This window comes from Lactuca serriola, chromosome 3, assembly GCF_051521515.1.
Source record: "Lactuca serriola cultivar US96UC23 chromosome 3, Lser_US96UC23_V15, whole genome shotgun sequence".
Lineage (NCBI taxonomy): Eukaryota > Viridiplantae > Streptophyta > Magnoliopsida > Asterales > Asteraceae > Lactuca > Lactuca serriola.
The window spans coordinates 152,748,125-152,773,255 of NC_136410.1; the positions used below are offsets into that span (position 1 = coordinate 152,748,125).

At 37.9% G+C, this 25,131-nt stretch overlaps 1 non-coding gene across 1 annotated transcript; it reads left to right on the forward strand.

Moving 5' to 3' along the window:
- The first annotated feature begins 1,229 nt into the window (after positions 1-1,229).
- LOC145096481 (small nucleolar RNA R71) lies at positions 1,230-1,337 on the forward strand. Its single transcript, XR_013703887.1, has one exon. It is a non-coding gene; the product is annotated as a small nucleolar RNA R71 (small nucleolar RNA).
- The last annotated feature ends 23,794 nt before the right edge of the window (positions 1,338-25,131 follow it).

Genomic DNA, 25,131 nt, shown 5'->3' on the forward strand with positions numbered 1-25,131 from the left:
AATACTTGCACCCAAATCGGTCAATGCCTCAGTAGCAAGTATGTTTCCAAATTGACAAGGGATCGAGATGCTTCCCGGATCGCCCTTCTTTTCTGGTAGCTCATCTAATACTAACTCCGTGACTTCATATCTTTTCTAGCGTCAAAGAGACCCTTAAGCATGTTTAAATATTTAGGTGTTTGAAGCATTGTTTCAGCAAATGGGATGTTAACTTGAAGGGCTTTAAGATGTTCCATGAAATTTCTGTACGCTTTAGCCTTTTCGTCAGGTATGGCTCGAATTGGAAATGGAAAAGGTGGCCTATAAGGCTTTAAGGAAATAGTAGTTTTGTCATCAGACCTTGGACTCGTCGAGTCCATTAGAGGGACTCGGCGAGTCGTGTCGAGTTTAGCTGAACTTGAATCTCCTGTCTTTTCTGCATGCACCTTAGTTGAGACCTTTTGTGTAGGGGTCAGAGGAGTGAGAATTTCCCCAAAACTAGTTGTTATAACATTCACGTTCTCCATTCGTGGATTATTCTCGGTTTTACTTGGAACTTCACCCGGTCTCCTCTCGTTCACTTGTTAGGCAAGGTGCCCTAGCTATTTTTCAGTGTTTAGAATATATGCTTGCTGATTTCTAAGTATTTTTCTGGTCTCTTATATTGCAGCATCATGGTCATTGTGTCTCTTCTTGGACGCAGCTATAAATCTAGTAAACATCTCTTCCAAGTCAGCTTTCCTTTCCATAGTCGGTTCTTCCTTTTGATAGAAACCCCTCTCTTTTTGCTTGTATTTCTCTTCCTTTGTCTTTTTGTATTCTTTGTACGGGAGCCATTCCTTCTTGGGTTTCCGCAAATTTTCATCGTATTTGTCGCCACTTGAATATAATACTTGCGCCTTCTTGTTTCCATTCTCATCCAAGTCACAATATTTAGTTAGGTACGGTCCCTTACAATTTTCACATCCTACCCGGATAGCATGGGTTGTTTGATCCATCTTCGTCATTCTCCTATCTAAACTGTCTAGTTTATCCATCATTGCCGCCATGCCATCGTTAACCGTGTTCACTACCCCCTATTTACTTCATGTCGCGGGTTATGGTATTCTCTAGAATGTTTAGAGAACTCTTCAATTAATTCTTTGATCACCGGGGGTGCCTTCTTTGTGAGCAGGCCTTGCGAGTCAAGTAATTGCTTTGTTGTGACATTGACTCCGTCATAGAAGATGGAGACTTCTTGTTGGCTATTAAGGTCATGGTGTGGGTAATTTCTTAGTAGACTTTTTTTACCTCTCCCATGACTCATAAAAGGACTCTCCGGGTTGTTGTTCAAAGTTAGCAATAGCCTTCTTCAACTTGGCTATTTTAGAAGGTGGGCAAAAATGGTCAATGAATTCTTCTTTCATCTTAGCCCATGTGGTGATGGACCCGGGAGGGAGTGACTTGAACCCATCTTTTGCAGCACCCTTGAATGTAACTGGAAGCATGCGAAGTAGCTGGGTCTCGCGAGGCACATTTGGAACATTAAAGTAATCAGCTACATCATTGACTTCATCCAAGTGTTTATAGGCATCTTCGTTATCTTTTCCGTAGAAGGGAATCTCCTTTAGTTGAGCAAGTATATGACCCTTTAGTTCGAAAGTAGCAGTAGCGGGAATTGCGGGTTGCATAAGTCCCAGGCCAGTATCGTCACACATCTTCTTCTTCCATTCCCCTATGGGGACTTCATTGATGTTAGCCATGATAATGGCTAATTCGTCGCCGGAATCGGAGTCGTGCCCGAATGTAGGTTCTTCCTCTTCTTCGGTTTCGTATCCGGTGTCCTCTTTAATCAGGTCTTCTATTGCTATAGAGGCGTTGGAAGCTCCTGATTTGCTGCTCTTCTTCTTGTTGAAAATGGATTTTAGATTCTTCAAAGGCGAGCTTTTTGAGGAAGTGGTTTTGCCAACAATTTTTCCTTTATTCTTCTTTAAAGCAGACTCCGAATCTTCAAGTGGAGGAACCAATGGAGTGTTAGATCCTCTGGTCATGAAACAACTGCAAACAAAACAAGAAAAACGCGTAAAAAGAACAAAAATAAAATAAAAACTAAAACTGTAAACAACCATGGACTCGCCGAGTTGACTCGAATGCACTCGGCGAGTTCAAGGCAAAAACAGGAAAATTCCTAATTAACTTTTTTAAAACATAAATTTATCAAAACCTATCCTAATTACTAAATTACCTAAAAAAATTAACTTTGTGCAAGAAAAACTCACACAAAGGATCGATAAAATTAGGAATTAAACTTAATTTTCGAGCTGTTCCCCGGCAACGGCGCCAAAAACTTGATGTGTGTAAAACTCAACTAGTTTTAATCCTACTTTTAATTATAAAATAAACACACAAAGGGAGTGGACCTATCAATTGTGGTAAAGCTAAATAAGTAGGGTATCGAACACAAGGAACGGAAAATTAAAACTAAAAGCTAATATTATCTAAAAATTAAGTAATAAAGGGGGTTTTCTCTAGTTTTCCAAGACTAGAAACTTACTAACTAATACTTAGACTAATTAACTAAAAACTAGATAAGCAAAGATTCAACTAAATTCAATAATGAAGGGAACTTTTGTTTAGGTTCAACTTAAGTGATCCTATGGTTGATTTTATGGTAATAGTGCAATGGATTAACTCTTCTATTGGCTACCGATTCAAGTGATTAGATTCACATTCGCTATCGCTAATCTTTAGAAAATAGACCGACTTAAATAGTGGCCAGCTGTCTAAATTAATTAACTCTCTAGGTTATTTATTCGGGTTAAATAAGACTTGTAATGATCAACTAAATTGGGCCTTTAGTTAACCTTTTGTTGATGGTCATCACACAAGCTCACACGTGAATTTACCTATTTTCCTATTAATTCTAGTTTCACATTCGCTAATCCTAATCATATAATAAAGTGGTCACATAAATTATATGAGGTAACAATTAAGAGATGTTCATGCAGCCTAATTATCTTCCTATTAATAGAAAAAAAGTCATCAATCACACATAAGGTTCTTTAACAAGCTAAAATTAACAAAATCACCAATATTAAATCAATCCTACCATAAATCATACCATAGTCTCAATATTGTCTCTCCAAACAGAAGTTAAAAGGTTTTAGCTCATGATTGAGGCAATTGAAAGTATAAAAACGAAATCTAAATGTCTAAACATGATGAAAAACAATAGATTGAATTAAGAATAATGAAAATTGCCTCTAATCTCTTTCGGAATCGGATTTAGGGTTGGATCTTCGTTCTCTAGGTTTTCTATGACTTTTATTCGTAGCTTTTCTCCCCAAGGGTTCTCCAACATTCCTTTGTGTCGATCTGAAAAGCCGTTTTTATAGATTCGACCCGACTCGCCGAGTCCATGACTGACTCGTCGAGTCCATCACTAAATTCCCGTGCACGGTAAGTTAAGGAGTCCTTGGCTTCTTGAATCTTCGTATCGACTCGCCGAGTAGTCGACCCTACTCGCCGAGTACCTTGTGTTTTTAGCATTTTTCTTCTTTGCTCAACTCCCGAGCTCCCAACCGCTTCTCCTGCTTCCTTTTGCTTCCAAGCTTCGCTTTTGGACTGAAAACACAATTCAAACACTTTTAGATATCTTTTGTCCATGATATGCAATTAATTAGCTAATAAATGATAAAAATCTATACTTAATATAAGACTAAATATGTGTCACACCCCCAAACCAAGGATGGCATAAATGTCCGGGGGTGGAGGACTTCATGTATAGTATCACAACAACGAGTATAATAGTTCTCAAAGTAAATACAACCATCATAAATATAATTGAAAAAGTTACATCAAAGTATATGTTTACATGTTTCAAATCAATTACATTATGATGACAAAATGAATTGTTTGACGATTCAACGTCCCATCCTCAAAATGCTGTTGGTTTTCCTGTTTCACTGATTTCCTGAGAATACAAGTTGTTTGAAAAAGTGTCAACACAAAGGTTGGTGAGTTCATAAGTTTTTGAGATAAAGAGTTTGGAAACTGAACTTTGTAATGAGTTGTGTGTTACCAAGAAAAATCCAATATTTTCTTTATAGAAGTTATGTGGTGCTAAATGCCGGGACCGAGAATGAACAAGTATTTGTCATACTTAAAGATATAAAAGTGGTTTTAAATTGGCGTAAAAACCCTTTCTGAATTTAGAAAAATCTCGTAATGAATGGTGTGTAGTCTTAAATACCAAGACTGAAAATATACAATAATATCGGTAATTATTGATATAAAAAGTGATTTTAAATCGACATAAAACCCCTTTTCATCTATAAAATTTCCCGTAAACTTTATGAGTTGTTAACTTCTTATGTGAGCCGCTATTCATACTATGACTGAATGAACCTGCCACAGCGTTACTTAAGCGTCGCGAAACTGAAATGACACTTGTCACCACAGACCCGCCGGTCTAGCTGTTGCATGCAGTTCATGTGTGGGGTGTCTAACCCAATATAGATCTATACACAACTATCACGTTCTCCCTACAAGAGACTCTGATTATAACTACCAGGAATTTGGATCCCGTACTCGGATGTACAGGGAGAGAATGTCTCACAATTTAAGTTAACAAGTTTACGTGTGATGTGCATGAGTGTAAAACCTTTTTCTGTGGGAATAAAACCTTCCGAAATGTGTTTCTTGTATTAATGGAAACATAAACCATACCTATTATAGTTTATCAAATTTAGTGTAAAAGTGGTAATGTACATGAACTATACTTTAACATAGTTTATTCAAATGTTTGTATGTAATAAATGTGCTATGATTATAACAGATCGTTATTTCTATGCTTTATCTAGCAAACTCCATTTGTTAACTGATGTATGACTATATACTAAGTTAAAATGTCATTTATTTGCAAAAACATATATTCACATAAAGATATACACCTTGCTCAACATGTTATAAGGTGAAATGAAATTGATAGCATTTTTCTGTTATTAACATTTTCTTTTACCGATCTTAGAAAATTTATAGAAAAATCATCAAAGGTCCAAATCAGAATCCTTAAATTCTGAGGGTTTAGGAAATGAGTTTAGTTTGTTCATAGTTTTTAAATTTTAATGACCTCCAACTTGTGTGAAAAAGTCCATAATCACAGACTGATCCGGATTTTCTCTTGGAACGATAGGCAGTTTTGTAAAAATCACCATAAATTGTAGAAAAATCGTGTGGAGATGTGCAAGTAGTCATTTTAAATCTAAGAACTGGAACTACTTGCACCTAAAACAGTTTTGAAAACTAAAATGTTTAAGTTGTCCAAAACAGTCCGTGAATGGAGTTGAACTTTTCTGATGAAGGCTGTTAAATGAGTTTAGTTGTGTTCTTGGTGTTTTAACTTGTATTCCCCCCCCCTAAAAACTTGAGAAAACATGAAATTATAGGGGTATGAACTCACCTTAAGTGGTTTCAGTAGATGAGTGTTGAAGAAGAGAAGTGTTCAACTCAAGAACACTTGAAGAATCACTTGAAGATTCGAAGATCTAACAAGAATGTGATGATGTTTGTGTAAGGAATCAATTATTTGAGAAAAAGGGAAGTGTAATAATCATAGAGAGGATGAATTATACTTACCAAGAGTGTGAGAAAGCTTGATAATCAGCCTTGAATCTCGAATTTGAGGGAGGAAGTTGGAGAGAAAAGGTTGTTTGATCTTCTTGGTGAAAATGAGGAAAATGTGTGAAGTGAAGAGTGAAGGAGAGTTCTCCAGCTCTTTTGGACGTGGGTGGCTGGGAAAAGAGAGGGGTAGTGTCTTGAAGTGACTAGGAGTACAAGGATTGGTCAAAGGAATGGGCATGGGGTGATGGTTTGTGTCAAATATTATGGCAAGATTCACACTCCACCTCAAGATCTTACTTAAAAGATTTTATTCTTAAATAAATATTTCCATGAAAATAAGTCTAAATTATGAATATATAGGGTCTTATATGTTAAAATATGATTTCTGGAGAAAATCCCGCGTTAAAATAATTAAAAATGGACTTAAAATGGAGAATTAGTCAAAAACCGGGTGAAAAACGTAAAATCCGAAGTCCAGGACCGGAGTCTCGGTCATCAGCAGCCAAAACCGGAGTGGCTTAGTCGCCTGGGTGCGGTCCAAGGAGAAGGAGATGCGGTATGAGGGTCCTGACGCGGGCGTGGCTGCGGCTCGCTGGCTGTGGTCGGGGCTGCGGCTCGCCTGCCGCGGCTCGCACGCTGCGGTTCCAACCCAAGAGGGTCCGACCTCTAAGAGGCTTCGGCCCTAGGGGGAGGTTCCGGGTCCTTTGGGGTATTTTACCTGTTCCAACCTCGTTTTAAGCGATTTTTGACACGGTTAAGGGTCGGGATGGCTCAAATGATCAAAATAAATCGAAAGGGGTTTTGAGAAAGATTTTGGGAGAGATTTTTCAACCTTGGAGAGATTTCTCACATGGAGAGAGATTTGAGAGAGATTTCACATACTTGGAGAGATTTCCCATACAAAGAGAGATTTGGGAGAGATTTGTCGTTCTTGGAGAGATTTCTCATATAGAGAGAGATTTGGGAGAGATTTCCCATACTTGGAGAGATTTCTCATACAAAGAGAGATTTGGGAGAGATTTCATATAAAGAGGGATAGAGTGAAAACGATTGAGAGAGGTTTTGTGTGTGACAATTGTGAGTGTCCGGCTTCGCAACGCAAGGTCCATAAGCCCCATTATGTCATGTTTAAGGAACTCACACACTCCCAATAAGTACGCAACAATGTTTTATCGGTTTGGTTCGTTACTTACCGCAGTTTTAGGTTAAGGAAATCTAGATGTACGAACTTTTCGATTTATGATCTCTCATTAGAATAGCGAGTTGTTTAGTGATTACATACCGTAAACCCTAGTACCCACGGGTAAATTGAGTCGACCGGTTTGACTTGTTGACTTCAGTTGACTTTGACTTGACCAGAAATTGACGGTTGTCACAATATGCAAATATCACAGATCACGAACATCGAGTTAGGGAGTTGCGTGCTGCTACAGATGCCATCATCTCACAAACTTGAGACTTGGAAAGAGAGTGCTATTTTAGAGACCAAATCATTAAGGAACCTATCGCCGCTCGGGTGAAGGCAAAAAAGTATCAGGATAGACACTCGACACTCGAAGTGAGAGTGGTCGCAGCCGAGCGTAGGTTGGTAGAACTACAGGACGCATCAACTTCGTTTCAAGCACCACAAGGGACGGATCATCATGAGTAGAGTTTATGCTACTCACAAGACCTTGTAGATTGGGTTTTGAGTATGCGTTGATGGTGATGGGTTTTGGTCCTAAGAACATCCTATGTGCTCATACAAACCCTAATGCTTGGATTTAGGTTTCTCTATTGTACATGCAAGTTATCCAAGACTATAAACCCTAATTCTAGCATACAAGTAATCATATTAACATATGAATAGGTTTAAGATGTTACCTTGATTGTTATGTAGTAATAACAATCCTAAATCTCCTTGTATTGACTTTAGAAAGCCTAGAGTCACAAATGTCACTCCTCTAATGGTTCACAAACACCATAAGCAAGAGGATGAAGAGGAGAGGGGATGGAGGCTACCAAAAACCGTGTGAATCCCTAGAACAAGTCTTGTCCCCGTTTTTGGTCCTTAAGGGGTCTATATATAGTGAGGCTATTAGGGTTATCTAACAAGGAAACCCTAATTTGGATGCTTAAGCCTAAGCAACCCATGGACCCCTTTCCATAAGGCCTTGGACGATTTATTATGGGCTTCCCCCATAGAATTCGTCCACTCCTTAATATAAGGCAATCCATGGCCCAAATTGCAATTATCTTATAATTACAATTCCAGTCCCTTAAGTTTAATTAATCTCTTTTAGTCACAAAACTAATTACCAATTAATTCTTGACTAATATTAATTAAACAATATGATTTCTCCTTTAATATATTATTCACATAATATATTAATAAATCATATTTAATCCTTTCTCTCCATAATTAATCCTGTCAAGTTGCTTTGGTGAAGGCAACCCAAAAGGACCATGCACCATCGGATCAAGTACATACCAGAATAGTTATGGACTTAGACACTAATCCAATAGTCTCCCACTTGGATAAGTCTAATAACTATTCTGCATATGTCTTCAGATCCTGATATGCAATCGTAGCTTTCCAAAGCCGCTGTCAACTCTGATCCTATCAGATACGTGTGTCCTTTAGATAAGGGATCATATATTCCTCCATTCTAGATATCGTATGAGATATGATTTCAAATCATTCTCTTTGTACTATTTCTCGACTTTCGATTTATGACGACTGACTAATTGAACAAATCAAATTAGCCCTAGCCTGGCCGAGCATTTACGTTTGTCATCACTAAATCATCGAGGGGCCCAAAGATATCGCTTTTATCCTACTTTGGATAAAAGGAACGGATAAACTTTGATACAATGCTCGCTTGCACTCACTCACCGAATCACACACAACAATATGTTTTATAACACCAAGTTACTACTGCGTTTACATATTATCAATGTGCAACCGATTTGCAAGATACAACTCACACATCTCGGTTTCATGAATATAAGATGTTATCGTCTCACCAGTCACTCGTGATACAATTCATGGAGTGATCCAAGTGAGCGTGGGTTTAATCCAAAGCTCAAATTCATATTCATAAGCACTCATGAACGTTGCAGCAAACATTTGCTTATGTCTAATGCTCTTTAGACAATCCACACACCAATTCACGACAGTATTCATTCATACCTACTTCCAACATATGAACGACTGTGGCCCGTTCGAATAATTTGACTGTTCTTAACCAATTAAATTATTCAGGAAGTCAAAACATGCAAAGTGAAACACAAGAATAATACTAATCCCATATGGCCTCAAACCCTTGAGCATAAATAAAACACCTTTTATTTATCACCATATCGGTTACTCATTATTTGTCGTTTCGGGTAATCAACTTCTTACTTGAATTATTACACTTGTCCCATGCTCCTAGCATGCCCACAATGTTTACCTATGGTTCTTACTTTGTGAAATAGACCAAATTGAGCACATTCCCAATCATTCTCATTTCACAACTCCAAATCCTTTTTCGATTAGTGAAAGAATATCAAATTCTTGCTACTTATAGAATATGCTAGATTCTAACATTTTATGCAATGATCCTTTCGTAATATCACTGCACCAAAGTCACAAAGACTATTGCCAATGAGATTACAAAGTCCTATATCAGAGATTGTTACAATACAATTCCTTAGATATGATGTCTCTCACTCAAAGTATATTCCTTTGAACATCCTTTTGCATAAAAGTTTCTAATCTAGTCATAGATTTTTCAATATTCAATTCCCAATATGGACACATTTCCATATTTTCCATATGACAACTCATTCCTAATAGAATCTTGTCTATTCATAATGATGTCGATATGGTCCATCCAATATGGAAACATTTCCATATTTTCCAATACTATACTTCCAACTACTCACAAGCGACCAATCCTCGTCGAACTTTGGATTGTCCTTTGATAGTTGTTTAATTATTTTAGTCAAAACCAATTCTAGTCCCTTTTCCCTTTAAATGCACTTGACATTTGGAAAATTTTAGAATGGTCAAACATTAAAGCATTTGCAATCGATCATATACCCGAAGCGTATGGGACATGACGCATAATGTTTTATTTGCTATGTTCTCAAAATTCGAATTGTGAAGAGGAATGTCGTAATCATAATCAAAATTTTAAGAACACACTATGTACCTTTGACTAAATTTTATTAACATTCCACAACCTAAGCCTTTAGATTTGAAATGAAGCATAATATTCTCTCCCTTAATTATAGCAAAACAACTTTACAACCCTTACGACTTTGCAAGGTATAACTCTTGTTTTCTATAATTAATATTGCCAACTTGCAAAACGTGCCTTAATAATCATACAATCATAACATTTATGCTCCCACTATCATGATGATTATTATAAAACATAACACTTATGCTCCCACTAGCTTCGACATGTATTCATAAACATCTTAACTTTCAGAAAAACAATGCTAATTGAATTTCTTAAGTTCATGTTTCTAATACTTAGTGCTTTGATAATCTTTTATCAAGGCTTCTTGAACTTATACACTTTTGCCTTCGATAGTTCATATGTGTGTGTAAACAATTGCCAAACCTCACAATTTAAATTATGGAAAGGGATACCGTACCCATAATCGAATTCGAGAATGCAATTTTACAATCACTATCTTCTTCAAATCTTTCTTAGTGAAAGCATTTCCTCACAATCATTTTCATGAAGGAGGAAATCTTATGACACTTAGATTTAAACGGTGTATGTGTTCCTATCCATGTGAATTTGTTAAAACCAAAGTTTACGACAAATTCAAACTCATATGGATCGAACTTTCTTAATCTCGATTTCTTGCCTTATGGTAGCACAGCTGCCCACCATGTGTTCCAAGTAGTTAAGCAGCTCACCTTTTCTTATCAATGTACTTTCCATTGATCAAGGTCCTTGCCTTTTATTCATTCAAATGAGAACTCATAGGACTCAAATGCATAATTAACTCGATTGGATTGGCACAGAAACAAAATAATGTCAACACGATTGGTTGTAAACCTCAACTCGTGTGCTAGTGATGATCGATAAGGTTTATTTCATTTGTTATTGAAACCTTTCAAGACCATTAAGACTCCCACTGACTCCTTGACATATAAGATTCTCTTGTCAATAACCATTTCTTGACAAACAAATATTCAAGAGTTAGTGTAGTTTTTATCAAAACATAACACTTCATAAAATGGTCCTAGTTGGTCTTTGTCTTATCCAAGACATCACAACTTTCCACATTTCATGAATGTTAAAAAAAAAACCTTCTTAATACTTGTCACTTATTGCCACAATCTTAACTTTAAGACTTGTTATTGGAACGAAGTACGATTGACCTTTTGATTTAACCATTTCTTCAATTCTTGATTCCTCTTCTTAAACATACAATTGCACTAAGACTCACTTAGAGGATCAATTGAGATATGGTTCTTAATCATTAAGACCTATCATAAAGCATAAAAGGTACTCTCCCTTCTTCTTAGAATGGAGAAACTTTTATCTTTCTGCCTACTTGATTCTTCTTATTCATTTTGCTATTGATTTAAACCCTTTTAATCAATTCCGAATCACACTTAATCTTATCATATTTACTAAACCTTTAGTAAATCATGACGAATATCATTGTTACTCTTATGGGGGACTTGATCAACAGGCAACTTTGTATGCTCGATCTCCTAGTCCTTTACTTGACACTTTGTCAATGAATTAGTCTAATTTCCAAAATATGAAATTTCTCATTCATCGTGCAACCAAGTTGCATGATTCCAAGTTTCTGTCCAATTGAAACTTGGGCGATGAGAAACTCTCCCTATTTGCTAAACTCTCGACTTTCCATAAATAACATAATAAGAACCAAATCCTTTATTGCTAATAATAGAAACATTCAAACATCAATTTTTCATATACGCCATTGCAAGGATAAATAAATAATATAAAATCAAAATTTATTTTATTGCGGAATTTTTTTTGTCCTTACAATGCAATTCATTGAAAAACTATGCTAATACATCTTTCATAGCAATCTAATTCTAACTCTAAGTAGTAGCTCAAGAATCTAATCTTCGAGAAATGCGATCGAAATCCATTCCTTCACGGTTAGATTCTGCTCACTTCTTCCCTTAAGCTTCCTTTGTTTTCTTCGATCCTACAAAACATCAATTGTAATCTTATCACATTATGTATTAAGAATCTAGAATAGAAGCTTAAAAGAGTTGGTTAATGGATTTTACCTATATTAGAGCCATACGTTTCGACTATCCCATCTCTTAGATCTCTTAGGTAAATGGGGAAGCTTCGTCTCCAATGCCCTTTCTCTTGGCAATAAAAGCAAATTGACTCTTTTTGAACATGACATGGAACTACTTCAGACATTGCCTTTCTCTTATGATGAAACTTTTGATCATAGCATGTCTTTCGTTGCCATTGTCTATACCCATAGAGGTCTTGAAGGCAGATTCACCAATCAACTTTGCTTCTCTATTGCGCCAAACCATTGCTGATTCAGCAGCAATAAGCATATAGGTGAGATCTATAAGGGTCACGTCGCAGTTCATCATATAGTACTCTCTTACGAACTCACTATATGAGTTAGGAAGTGACTGAAGAACCCAATCAACAGCCATTTCCTCACAGACAATTGATCCCAACATTCTTAACCTATCAATGTTTGACTTCATCCCTAGGACATGTGCACACACCGGCTTTCCTTCTTTATGTTTACTTGCCAAAAGGGCTTGAGTGAGCTTGAACTTTTCAAGCCTTCGAACTTGTGGGTTAGGGAGAATAATTGGAGGAGGTGGAGGAAGAGAAGCATGATATCTTGTTCCTCGATCGAATCGTGGAATATCATCTTCACGTGGAATGCTTGTTCCACGGGATTTGGGATGACCATAGTTGTCGAACTTTGACATCTACAAAACAAGAGAAAACAAACTCAAGTTAGTTGATTGATTGAGTCCTTAGTAAATCACCCAAATGAAATACTAAGGCTAGGACCCAACACAATATTCTACAACTCGGGAGAGGGATGCCGTAACCCAAATTGCAGAACATTTGAAGGTAAGTGAATGACGATTCACTAATTTCCACCATGAAAAAAGAAAAAGAAATTTAAGTTTTAAATCTATGAAAACTCCTAGATCCTTTGAGATTCATCGAACACTTCAATGACATGTTTAAATCTTGATATGCCCCTCTTGTTTGTGACTGGGATGCCGAGGATCACAAAGCGGGTGTGGATAACCATGCAAACTTACATGGTGCCCTCACATGTTACAGTCATCTATTCGATGTGCCGGTAAACCACACACGCTCCACCAAACTATGAGAAACATTGAGTCACCCTTTGCTACCTTTGCTTAGAACCATTTAGTGTGCCGGTAAACCACACACGCTCCACTAATGTCTTCGCAAGGGCACAAAGTGTAATTTCATGGAATTGCATCAATTCACTTTTGCCTAAGTAACTAAGATTGGGAATTTTATGAAAACATTTAGTTACTTTTATACTTCATTATACTTATAATGGTAGGTTTTGTTCTATCCTACCCATTCGGCTAACGACCCTCCACTAGTCAAGAGTGCGGTGGGTAAGAGTGGATACCCATTCAATCGCCATTTTATAGGAAATTTCCTTAAACACCCCTTATAGACTAGCTTCGTGAATGAGGCCTACTAACGGTCAAATTTAACAATTATACTTTTAATTCAATTAAATTGTAAACCAAAAGTTTTATGGATTTATTAAACCTCTTTTAATTATACACCTTAATTAATTAATAAAACCATAAGGGTGTAATTTGAACTTTTTCAAAACAATACTAGGGTTTTAGAATTTAACATTCCTAATTAAACTTTTAATCAACTTTTAAATTCCAAAACTTGAGGGCAAGTTTTGAAACATTTCAAAACATTAGGGTTTAGAATTTAAATTTACATTAAATTAAACTATTAATCCAAAATTTTAAATTCCAAAACTTGAGGGCAAGTTTTGAAACCTTTTTCAAAACATTAGGGTTTCAACTATTTAAATTTTAAAACAACAATACTTTTGAGGTTCAAATTTAAACAATAAAACCTAAAAGGGAAAAATATGAAACTTTTCATAACAACAAGGATCAAATAACAAATAATCTTAATTAACATTTAATCACATAATTATCCATATTTGATTTATTTAATGATTTCTTGCAAAACAATTTACCAATTTAATCAAATAATCAATCAATTATCACATTAGGAAACAAATATTTTATTAATTGATAAATATCTTCAATTAGATCAAGAATATAGTCAAATATATCATAAAATTGGATTAATATTGATCTTATATGATAAGGCAACTATCCTTAAGCAAAAACAGCAAGAAATCCCGGTTTTCCCTCCATCTGACCAGCCGACTCGCCGAGTCAGGCATGGACTCGTCGAGTCACCTTGGACTCGGCGAGTTCATCTATGGACTCGGCGAGTCTAGCCTCCAGAAACACAAAATTCGAATTTTTTAAACATATAATGCATCAGTACAATAGAAACAAGTCTAGGCTCTGATACCACTGATGGGTTTTGGGCCTAAGAACATCCTATGTGCTCATACAAACCCTAATGCTTGGATCTAGGTTTCTCTATTGTATATGCAAATTATCCAAGACTATAAACCCTAATTCTAGCATATAACTAATCATATTAATATAAGAATAGGTTTAAGATGTTACCTTGATTGTTATGTAGGAATAACAATCCCAAAACTCCTTGTATTGACTTTAGAAAGCCTAGAGTCACAAATTTCACTCCTCTAATGGTTGACAAACACCATAAGCAAGAGGATGAAGAGGAGAGAGTATGGAGGCTACCAAAAACCGTGTGAAACCCTAGAACAAGTCTTGTCCCCGTTTTTGGTCCTTAAGGGGTCTATATATAGTGAGGCTATTAGGGTTATCTAACAAGGAAACCCTAATTTGGATGCTTAAGCCCTAAGCAACCCATGGACCCCTTTCCTTAAGGCCTTGGACGATTTCTTCTGGGCTTCCCCCATAGAATTCGTCCACTCCTTAATATAAGGCAATCCATGGCCCAAATTGCAATTATCTTATAATTACAATTCCAGTCCCTTAAGTTTAATTAATCTCTTTTAGTCACAAAACTAATTACCAATTAATTCTTGGCTAATATTAATTAAACAATATGATTTCTCCTTTAATATATTATTCACACAATATATTAATATATCATATTTAATCCTTTCTCTCCATAATTAATCCTGTCAAGTTCCTTTGGTGAAGGCAACCCAAAAGGACCATGCACCATCGGGTCAAGTACATACCAAAATAGTTATGGACTTAGACACTAATCCAACAGATGGTACTCTCCTCCATGTGTAGGCTCAACCCTGTGATTTAGTGATTACACTAGTCGAGGGATTTATTTGCTGTCAGAACTTTTCCTTGAAATGATGTGATGTAGACCTGCATAAGGCTCAAAATTTTTCTTTAAAGAATATATAGTATATATACTAGAATCATACTATTGAAATGGGCATGCGTATTATTTCATTGGGAACAGTAGTACTAAGAATTCATAAGTTTATTATATATAGACTCTCATTATGAATTGTTTTCAGAACACCATAAAAATCGGAACACGATACACTAAGAACTAAGATAAAATTAGTTAGATAACTCACGGCGTATAAATCCTTATTCAAGACTCATTACCATCTCGCCTTTTTAATCATCATGGTTGAAAGGTGCTTTTTTCTGTGGACCTGTATAGTGTGATCATACCAACACTAATGCACCAAATTCCATCAGAACTCCGCAGTTAAGCGTGAATGGACAATAATAGTACTAAGATGTACAAACTTAATAGTCGTGTGAGACCTCCTTCTACCTACTACCATAACTCCATCTCAAGAATGCTAGCAGAAACATTGAGAATAGCACAACAAAGTGTGAAATTTATATATGTATATATATATATGTATATATATATATATATATATATATATATATATATATATATATATATATATATATATATATATATATTTTAAGAAAACCACTAGTAATGACCGTCAGTACTCATGAGATCGTTTCTCGCCATAAGACATGATTATGTCTTCACCAGGAGGTAACTAGCCAACAAGCCAGGCACCAATCCTACGGATAGACTCTGCTACTTTTCAAGCTGCGGTCACAATAGCCGTGTCAGCCATCATGGTGCAACTGAATGCTAACAACGACAACATAGAAGGAGGCAGTGTCGGCAATACTAAGCACAGTAACAATCAAGGATACCAGCGGGTGTCTACCAACGAAGACGCCTCAGACCACAAACCAAAGAGCAAGAAACGAAAGTTTTGGGACAAAAAGTAGCGCATTCTATCTCAAAAACTCCCTAAAAGACAACAATCTGTGGCTTCCCCTACAATTACAACAGGAATCACGACACATGCCTCAGCCTTTTCCACAACACCTGTCACTCAAGCACCGGCTAGACGATATATTGGAACACTTCCAAAGTGTAACAAGTGTAGTTACCATCACAATGGGGTTTTCCGGGTGTTGCACTATAAAAACTGCAACAAGAACGGACATACTACCCGTTCCTGTAGGACCCAGACCCAACACGTCGCATCAATCACCAATACTGGTGTAAGATCCACATGCTACCTATGCGGTGAAACAGGACACTTCAACAGGGACCGACCAACCGAGAGGAATGACAGAGGAGCAGGAGGAGTGTGGCAACCGAACCAGCAGAAACAACAAGGAACCTTATTAGGACTTTTAGGAACGCTTAAAAGAAAACAAGAGTAGTTATGTACCGTACGTTTGTATGATATGTGGTATGTTTGCTAAGATTACCGTCTTTCAAAAAGTAGTTAAAATACTTTGTCATTGAATCAAATCAAAACACTTATATATGAACTTAGGATCATTACAGGTGAGCTGTGATGACTTGGTGTATACATCCGGGTTAATTATAATTAAAATACTATAGACTTAAAGTGAATAATTCCATCCTAATTCTTGTTCCATGTCTAGTAGTGGGGTTAGGGTAGAGTCACTCACCCGACGGTTTCATCAATACTGTTGAGAGAAAAACTTGATACACACTTGAACAAACGTTAGAACAAGTATAGTTGCGGAACAGTTAATCTCAAAGGATCTAAAAGCTCCACAATAATAAGTTAACGAGTTAGATAGTTAGGTAGTTAGTTGCGGAAATGTAAGGAAATATAAATGACAGCAGATGATATATCAAGTAAACACATAAGTTGATTCACAACATGGAATGCATTCAAACCAAGTTAGTGAGTGAGATCAAACTTAGTGATCAAGTCACAAATGACTTGCTCCGAAGAGGAATAATATTCAGTTATGTTCTAAAGGATTTTGAGAGTAAGAAGAGATATGAGATGCGTAATAGATAGACTTGAAGATTGTTCAGATAGATATATATTAACTATGAAAGAATGAGCTCTATATATAGAGACTCAAGAATTACATTTGATCAACTCTCTAAGAGTAGGGGTGTTCGTTTGGATGGATCAGTTTGATGTGATCCAATCAAGTGAATCTAATTTGATTTCGGTTTTCAAAACATGGATCCGAATAGTCCAATTTAAATTCAAATCCGATCCGATCCGATCCAATTACAATTTGGTTGGATCGGTTTTTTATAATTCGGTTTTCAAAAGACGAAACATTTTAAAACGATATATAATTATAATATTACCCAACTTTACACAAGAACCAAAAACAAATTATTTAGTTGCATTTTGAAATTTGTAAACTACTAAGAAGATATATTATAGTTAAATATTTTATAGATAGAAAAATTTTGAGAGAAAATACATATTAATGTTTTTTTTTATCGGGTGAAACGTTTTGAACCTATTTGAAAAAATAAGTTACCAAATTAATAAATAACTATGGATATATATTATAAATAGATAAATAATAAATGTTTATTCAGTTTTTTTTTATTATTCGGTTCTTATTTTATAAACCAAAACCAATCCGAAATCCAAAATAATAATTCGGTTTTGTTAAAAACCAATCCAAAAATCCTAATATCCCAACCAAATAGTCCAATCCAAGTTGTCCAATTGGATAATTCGGTTTTATCCGAATAATGAACAGTCCTATCTAATAGTAGCCATGTAAGGCATACTGGACAATAGAGAGTATTACAGAAAGTAGATAGCATTAGACTAAGTAAAGTAAGTAAGATTGCGGTTGGATAGATGACTTTGGATGAGGCTGCTGATGAGATCTTGACTGTGGATCCTTGAGGGTTGCGGTAGACTAAGTTAAGAGGCTCACTTCCATGATTCAACAATTTCCCCCTAAGTGACCTCTTTAACTTTTCTTCACTATCAAGTTTTAGAAACTTGATCAGAATCCACCAAAACTTTCTGATATTTTCCAACCAGGTGTTCGTTCTTAAAATCTCGAACTTGACTTCGGCAGTCGTGTGTTTTGATTTTTCTACCGTGGTTTGACAAATTTCAAGTTGCTTTCTTGTAAGACGATTCATGGAGGTCATGGGAATGACGTATTTGATCTCATCGACCTTCCTTTTGAAAATGACTCCAAGTTCAGAGAAGTTTGTTGCACCTAGGGATCTCTCTTGATAACCTTCGGTAGGCATTGGTGCAGGATCAAGTGGTGGTAGATCGAACTTCTTGTCAATTGTTGGGTAGATGTCCGCATCAATCTTTGCAAAATTACAGACAGTTTCCTTCAGAAAAATGCTTGCCCTTTCAAGTGCTATCTTCATTTTTGGATACTTTTCGCACTTGTTTTGGAACACCCTTGCTTTTAGAAAGACTTCTTATGGGTTCATACATGGGAAGCCAGCTTGGGTGCAGACATAGTCCTGATTCCTTCTTGTGGGTTCATACATGGGAAGTCAGCTTGGGTGCGGACATAGTCCTGATTCCCTCTTGGGAAGAATGCGGTTAACGTATCACTGCTATGTGTATACACGAGAATTGTATATAATTTGACTGTCCTACCAATCTTAATTACATACGACGTATATGCGCGAGCTAATGATAGATGGACAAGGTACGAGTCCTACCATGAACTTCAGGACAAGGCTACCTAGGAGTGTGAGTGGACGTTCTACCATTCGAATGAGTCTAGTCGCGAAAACCGTACCCATATTCTCCCTACCGATCTAATCGACAAACGAGAATCACTAATGCAGACCCTATGTAGAGCTCCGATTTTATCCCTACCAAGAAAGAACTGAAGACTTTGTAGCCTACAACGACGCATCAAACTAGGGCTTGGGATACATGCTAATGCAACAAGGAAAGGTCATCGCCTAACGCCTTGGGACGGCTAAGGACGTACCAGGTCGGCTAGTTCATTCATGACCTCGAATTAGGAGTAGTAGTATTCGCCCTAGAGACCTGGAGGCACAATCTCTATGTCACGAAATGTATAATCTTCACCGATCATAGGAACCTAGAAGGCAAGAGCGGCAGGGCACGTTATTCCATGAACCAGATCTGGACACCGAAGTTGGTTGATTTAGAGACGTCATCACAAACGAAGCACACAAGAACTCGCTACTCCATTCATCCAGGCTCAGACAAGAGGTATCTAAACCTCAAAGGATGATATCGGTTGCAGAATAAGAAAGCTGACATCACTACATATGTGGGCAAGTACCCGACTTGTGCCAAGATCAAGGTAGAATAACAGAAGCCTTCGAGTTTCCTACAACAATCAGTGATACCCGAAAGGAAGTATGAGAGGATAACCATGGACTTTATAAACAAGTTACCGCGCACTTCCTACCAATCAAAGAAACCGACAAGATGGAGAAATTGACTAGAACGTACATCAGAGAGATTGTACGACTGCATGGTGTTTCAATATCCAATATCTTTGACATAGATAGTAGATTCATTTCATGATTCTGAAAGTCTCTACAGGGACTAGGCTAGACAAGAGTGCGGCCTACCACCTACAAACCGGCAGACAGAGTGAAAGAACTGTTCAAAACTTGGAGATGTGCCAAGAGCTTGTGTGATTGACTTCGGTAAAAGAGTGGGATACCCACTTATCGCTCATTGAGTTTTCATACAACGACAACTATCACCCTAACATCAAGGTCGCTCCATTTGAAGCTCTCTATAGCCGCAAGTATAGATCATCTCTGTGCTGGGCCGAAGTGGGTGACACGCAGTTAGATAAGGGACAAGTCCCTAACAACACCCTCACTGGTCTAGAGATCGTAATAGAAACTATAGAGAAGATTGTCCAAATCCGGGGGCAACTAAAGGCTTCCAGAGACAGACAACAGAGTTATGCGGACAACCGACGAAAGCCTTTGAAATTCCAAGTCGGAGATCAAGTGCTTTTAAAAGTTTCGCCCTGGAAAGGCTTGATACGTTTCGGTAAACGTAGGAAATTGAATCCAAGGTATATCGGGCCATTCGAGATCCTTGCTAGGATTGGCCCGGAAGCATACGAACTTCGATTACCGCAAGAACTCAAAAATGTACGCCCTACCTTCCATGTGTCAAAATAAAGAAGTGCTTGTTCGACGAGACTCTCGTTATCCCTCTTGGCGAGATTGAAACCAACGAGAGTCTCCACTTCGTGGAAAAACTGGAAGAAATCATGGACCGAGAAATCAAAAGAACGAAACAAAGTCGCATTCCCATTATGAAGGTTCGATGGAACGCCAAGCGAGGACCCGAGTTCACCTGGGAACGCGAAGATCAGATGAAACAAAAATACCCGCATCTTTCCCCAACTCTTGAAGTCCCGGTCAAAGTGCTAATTTCGGGACAAAATTCCTTCTAAAGGGGGGATGACGTGACAGCCGTCAGTTTCCGCTCAATTCAAAGTCAAATAAAGTCAACAAGTCAAACTAATCAACTCAATTAACCCTTTTATATTAAGGTTTACATTGTGTTTACTATTGTACAACACTCTATCTTAATGCAAAGTATCACTTTGAGTCTTCACGTGTTCAGAAAATCTAAACCCTAATCGGGGTAAGTGATGGAACTACTCGATAAAACGTTATTACATACCCTCCGGGGACGTATAACACTCATAACAAGGCTTAATGGGGTCCACAGACCTTGCAGCTTGAAGCTAAACACTCGCAAATGTCACAAACAAAGTCTCTCTCAATCTCTCTCTCTCTCTCCCAAATCTCCCTCAAATCTCTCCCAAATCTCTCTCATAACCTCTGTCAACATTTTATAATCACTCAGGGCATCCCGACCTTTAACTTAGTCAAAAACCGCTCGAAACGGGAAGATTATTAAAAAATCAGCAAAATGGGGGCGAAACCTCTTAGGAACCTGTAGCACCTGGTTCTCGGTACGTACTCCTTGTAATTAACATTTTTAAAATAATACATTTTTGCCTTGGACTCGGCGAGTTGATGGACCAACTCGCCGAGTAGGAGCGGGATAAGACGTGGGGACTGAACTTTGGACTCGGCGAGTCGGTTCTCGGACTCGGCGAGTAGACCCTGTTTGGGTAAAAACCCTAATTCGGGTGTTTGCACCCTATTTAAACGCTCTATCTTGGCCCCTTTGTCCCTAACACTTCCAGAGAGCTGAAGAGCGAAACCCTAGCCCCCATTTTTGTTCTTGAGAGTGATTTTGGCTTTGTGAAGAAGGTTTGGAGCTTAGAAGAAGAAGAAAGAGGTTGTAGTGTGCAAGGAGGGAAGGTAGATTCGGAATCTACACTGCAAGAGGCTTCCATTCAGGTAGAAAAGACCCTACCTTGATCACTAGTTCATTAGATTCCCTTTTGTCCCTAAAATGGTGGTTTTCAAGCCCTAAAACACCATACTCCTTGTGTTTGTGCTTAATGATCCGAAAGGACTTCAGATCTAGACATTTTTGACGTATTAGAAGTATAAAGTTTCTGTGGTTGGAGTGATTGAGGTCCCCATTGGGTGTATGACCTCATAAAAATCTTGGATTTGCCTTTTGGAGCTTGTAGGGCCATGCATGCATGTAAAGTTTGCATCTTTACGTGATAAGCATGCCCTAGGAACATAGATCTATGGTTTTGATGCGTTACATGTCTCAGATTTGGTCTATATGGGAAATGGGTCAAGGGACTCGGCGAGTCCTAAAGTGGAACTCGGCGAGTTCTACGAAGATGGCCTTAGACTCGGCGAGTCGGATGAACAACTCGGCGAGTCCTATGAAGATTTCCTGGTACTCGACGAGTTGTTCTTCAAACTCGGCGAGTCAGATGAACTGTTACTGAGTGAGAGGGGTTTAAGTGTTGGAGGTCCAACCCTTCGTATTTGCACGCGGAATTAGAAATTTAGCGTGTAGCAATAGTCCCAGAAACCCAAATCCTCAAAAAAGATGCTCTGGTGAGGATTTGGAAGCGAGCAATAGATCTGCTCGTGGGGACTCGGCGAGTTGTTCTTGGACTTGGCGAGTCGGGTCGCGAGTCGGTTCAATCGTCCCAAGTAGTGAGTTAAGGATGACTTAGTGAGTGGGAAGAAGGACTTGTCGAGTAAGACCGGGTTAGTAGGAGAAGGACTCGGCGAGTCTATGCCATGACTCGGCGAGTCGAGTCAACTGGAAGTTGACTTTGACCCAGGAGTTTACCTTGGACCAGGGGAGGGTCAGTCATTTGACCTAAGGGTATTATGAGTGTCTAATCTATGTTCATGATTTATAGCCGAAGGATTACCGGTTCAGCAGTCAGGCGCTCAACAAGCAGACTTTCAGCAGCTACTTTCGAGGTGAGTTACCTTCCAGTAGTAGTGGGTCTATGGCCACAATGCCGGCCCACCAGTAGGAGTTGTATGATTAGATGATTGTCTCTGTGATATTCATCTAGGGTTGCTACTACCTGTGTTATGTTTATGTGCTAGTATGATATGATGGTATGTGCTAGTGACAGTAGGGGAGATAGTTCCCGGTTTATCGGTCGATAGGACCGAAGGGGTAGTCATGCCCAGCCATGCTAGATAGATTATGTGATATGTGTTATATGCTAGTAGTAGGGGGTGAAATAGTCCCCCGTATCCGGTCGAGAGGACCGAAGGGGAGACCGGCACCCAGATATGCTAGTTAGTATCCGGTCGATAGGACCGAAGGGGAGGCCAACACCCAGATATGCTAGCTAATATCCGGTCGAGAGGACCAAAGGGGTAGGTCGGGCACCCAGATATGCCTGACAATATATGTTTGATATGTGGTTATATGGTATGTGGTACAGTGGGGGAACTCACTAAGCTTCGTGCTTACGGTTTTTAGTTGTTGTTTCAGGTACCTCTTCAGCCAAGGGGAAGGAGCTGGTGCGGTAGCGGCATATCACACACATGCTCTTGTTTTTCCGCACTATGAGACATTCTGGGATTTGTACTCTGATATTATTATGATTTACATTTTGGTTTACAGACACGAGACATGTTTTATTAAATGATATGGTCGAATGATATTTTGTTACAAACTTTTGCAAATCACTTAATTAAAAATGAAAATTTTGGCCCGTATTTTGGGGCGTTACAGAACCGAAGTCAACCCAAGAACCGAACCTCCCTTAGAAGTCGAACCCTAAGAAGCGAATTTACTAAGAGCCAAAGCTGAAGGTCCCTTTCGGACCGAAACCCAGAAGACCGAACTCCCTGGCAAATCGAACATCCGAGCAAACCGAGACCGAAACCGAATCAACCTTCGGCCCGAAGCCGCCACGTCATCGCCTTCGCTTTCGGTTCCCATTATCTGATTTGCCTGCGACGCCTTCGACATTATTTTCACCCAAACTCATATTTTGACTTATAAGACCCTATATATTCATATTTTAATCACATTTTGTGGGAAATCTTTATCTTAGAATAATATCTTTTGTGCAAGATATTGATTTGGAGTGTTGACTTTCTCATAAAGTAATGACACAAGCTACCTCCCATACCCACTCTATGACAACCTTCAGCCACTATTCACCTCTAGCTAGTCAACTATTTGTCCTCTCACACTCTTCTCCAGCAAGTTATCTTGATCAAAGGCTGGGAAATCCGTATCTCTTCTCCAAGACATTCTCTCTTTCACCAAGAGCAAACATATCACTCTCTCATTTTCTCTCTCTATCAAAACTCGAGATTTCAAAGGCTGATCTTAAGCTTCTTCTCCACTTTTGTTAATTATCTTCATCCTACTCTAAGTAGTCTACACTCCTTCACTCAAATCATAGATTTCTCATACAAATATCGACATATTTGTTCTTAGGATCTTTAAATCTTGAAGCATCTTCCAAGTGTTCTTGGCTTGGAAACCTCTTTTCTTCAACATTCATCTCATGGAATCACTCAAGGTGAGTTCATACCCTTACATTTTCATGTTTTCTTCAAGTTTTAGGTGGGGAATACAAGTTAAATCACCTTATCATAACTCAAACTCATACTTCATCTTTTCACAGAAAAGTTGAGTCCTATTCACGGACTGTTTTGACCATCTTAAAATTAATATATTTCAAAACCGATTAATATTCATGTATTTTAGGTTTATACCTTTCTAATGTGTACTTTCACATCTCCATACAAGTTTTGTACAATTTATGGTGATTTTTACAAAACTGTCTATCATTTCAAAAACGAATTCGGACCAGTCTGTTAATATGAACATTTTCACACAAGTTAGAGACTTCTAAAAATCATAATAAAAATTATGAATAAACTAGACACATTTTATAAACTCTTAGAGTTTACAAATTCATTTTTAGACTTCGTATGATTTTTCTATGATTTTCCTAAAATAGTATAGAAAGGTTAAAAACTTGTTAACAGCTTATAACTTTCATAACACTTTGTAACATGTTGAGAAAAATGTTTATCTTTGATGACTTCATATTTCACATGTGTTTTCTGTTGAGTTACATTTAAAGAACAGAAATTACTCACTGAATTCTAAGAGTCCTTTATCATTACAAACATACAAGATGAAACATAAGAAGTATAGTTATGCTTTGCGAAACATACTACTTACACAGAAAAGGTTTTACTCTCAATACAAACGGGTTTTCATTTACCACATGATAAATTTTTATATTCAATCAGGGCATTCCGACACTTAACTAAGTCAAAAACCGCTCGAAACCGGAAGATTATTCAAATATCAGCAACAAGGGGGCAAAACCTCTTAGGAACCAAAGTCATCCCAAGAACAGAACCTCCCTTAGAAGCTGAACCCTAAGAAGTGAATTTACTAAGGGCCGAAGCCAAAGGTCCCTTTCGGACCGAAACCCTGAAGGCCGAACTCCCTGGGGAACTGAACATCTGGGAAAACCGAGACCTAAACCGAATCAACCTTCGGCCCGAAGCCGCCACATCTTCGCGTTTGCTTTCACTCCTCACTGCCTTCAATTTCGGTTGCCATTAGTTGATTCGCCTACGACACCTTCGGACCGAGCCCTTCCTATCGGTTCTTAAGGACCGAACCTCGCAACTATGCTTCTTGTTTCCGGTTTTCGACCACTTTCGAGTTTGAAGCCCGTTTTTCATGATTTTA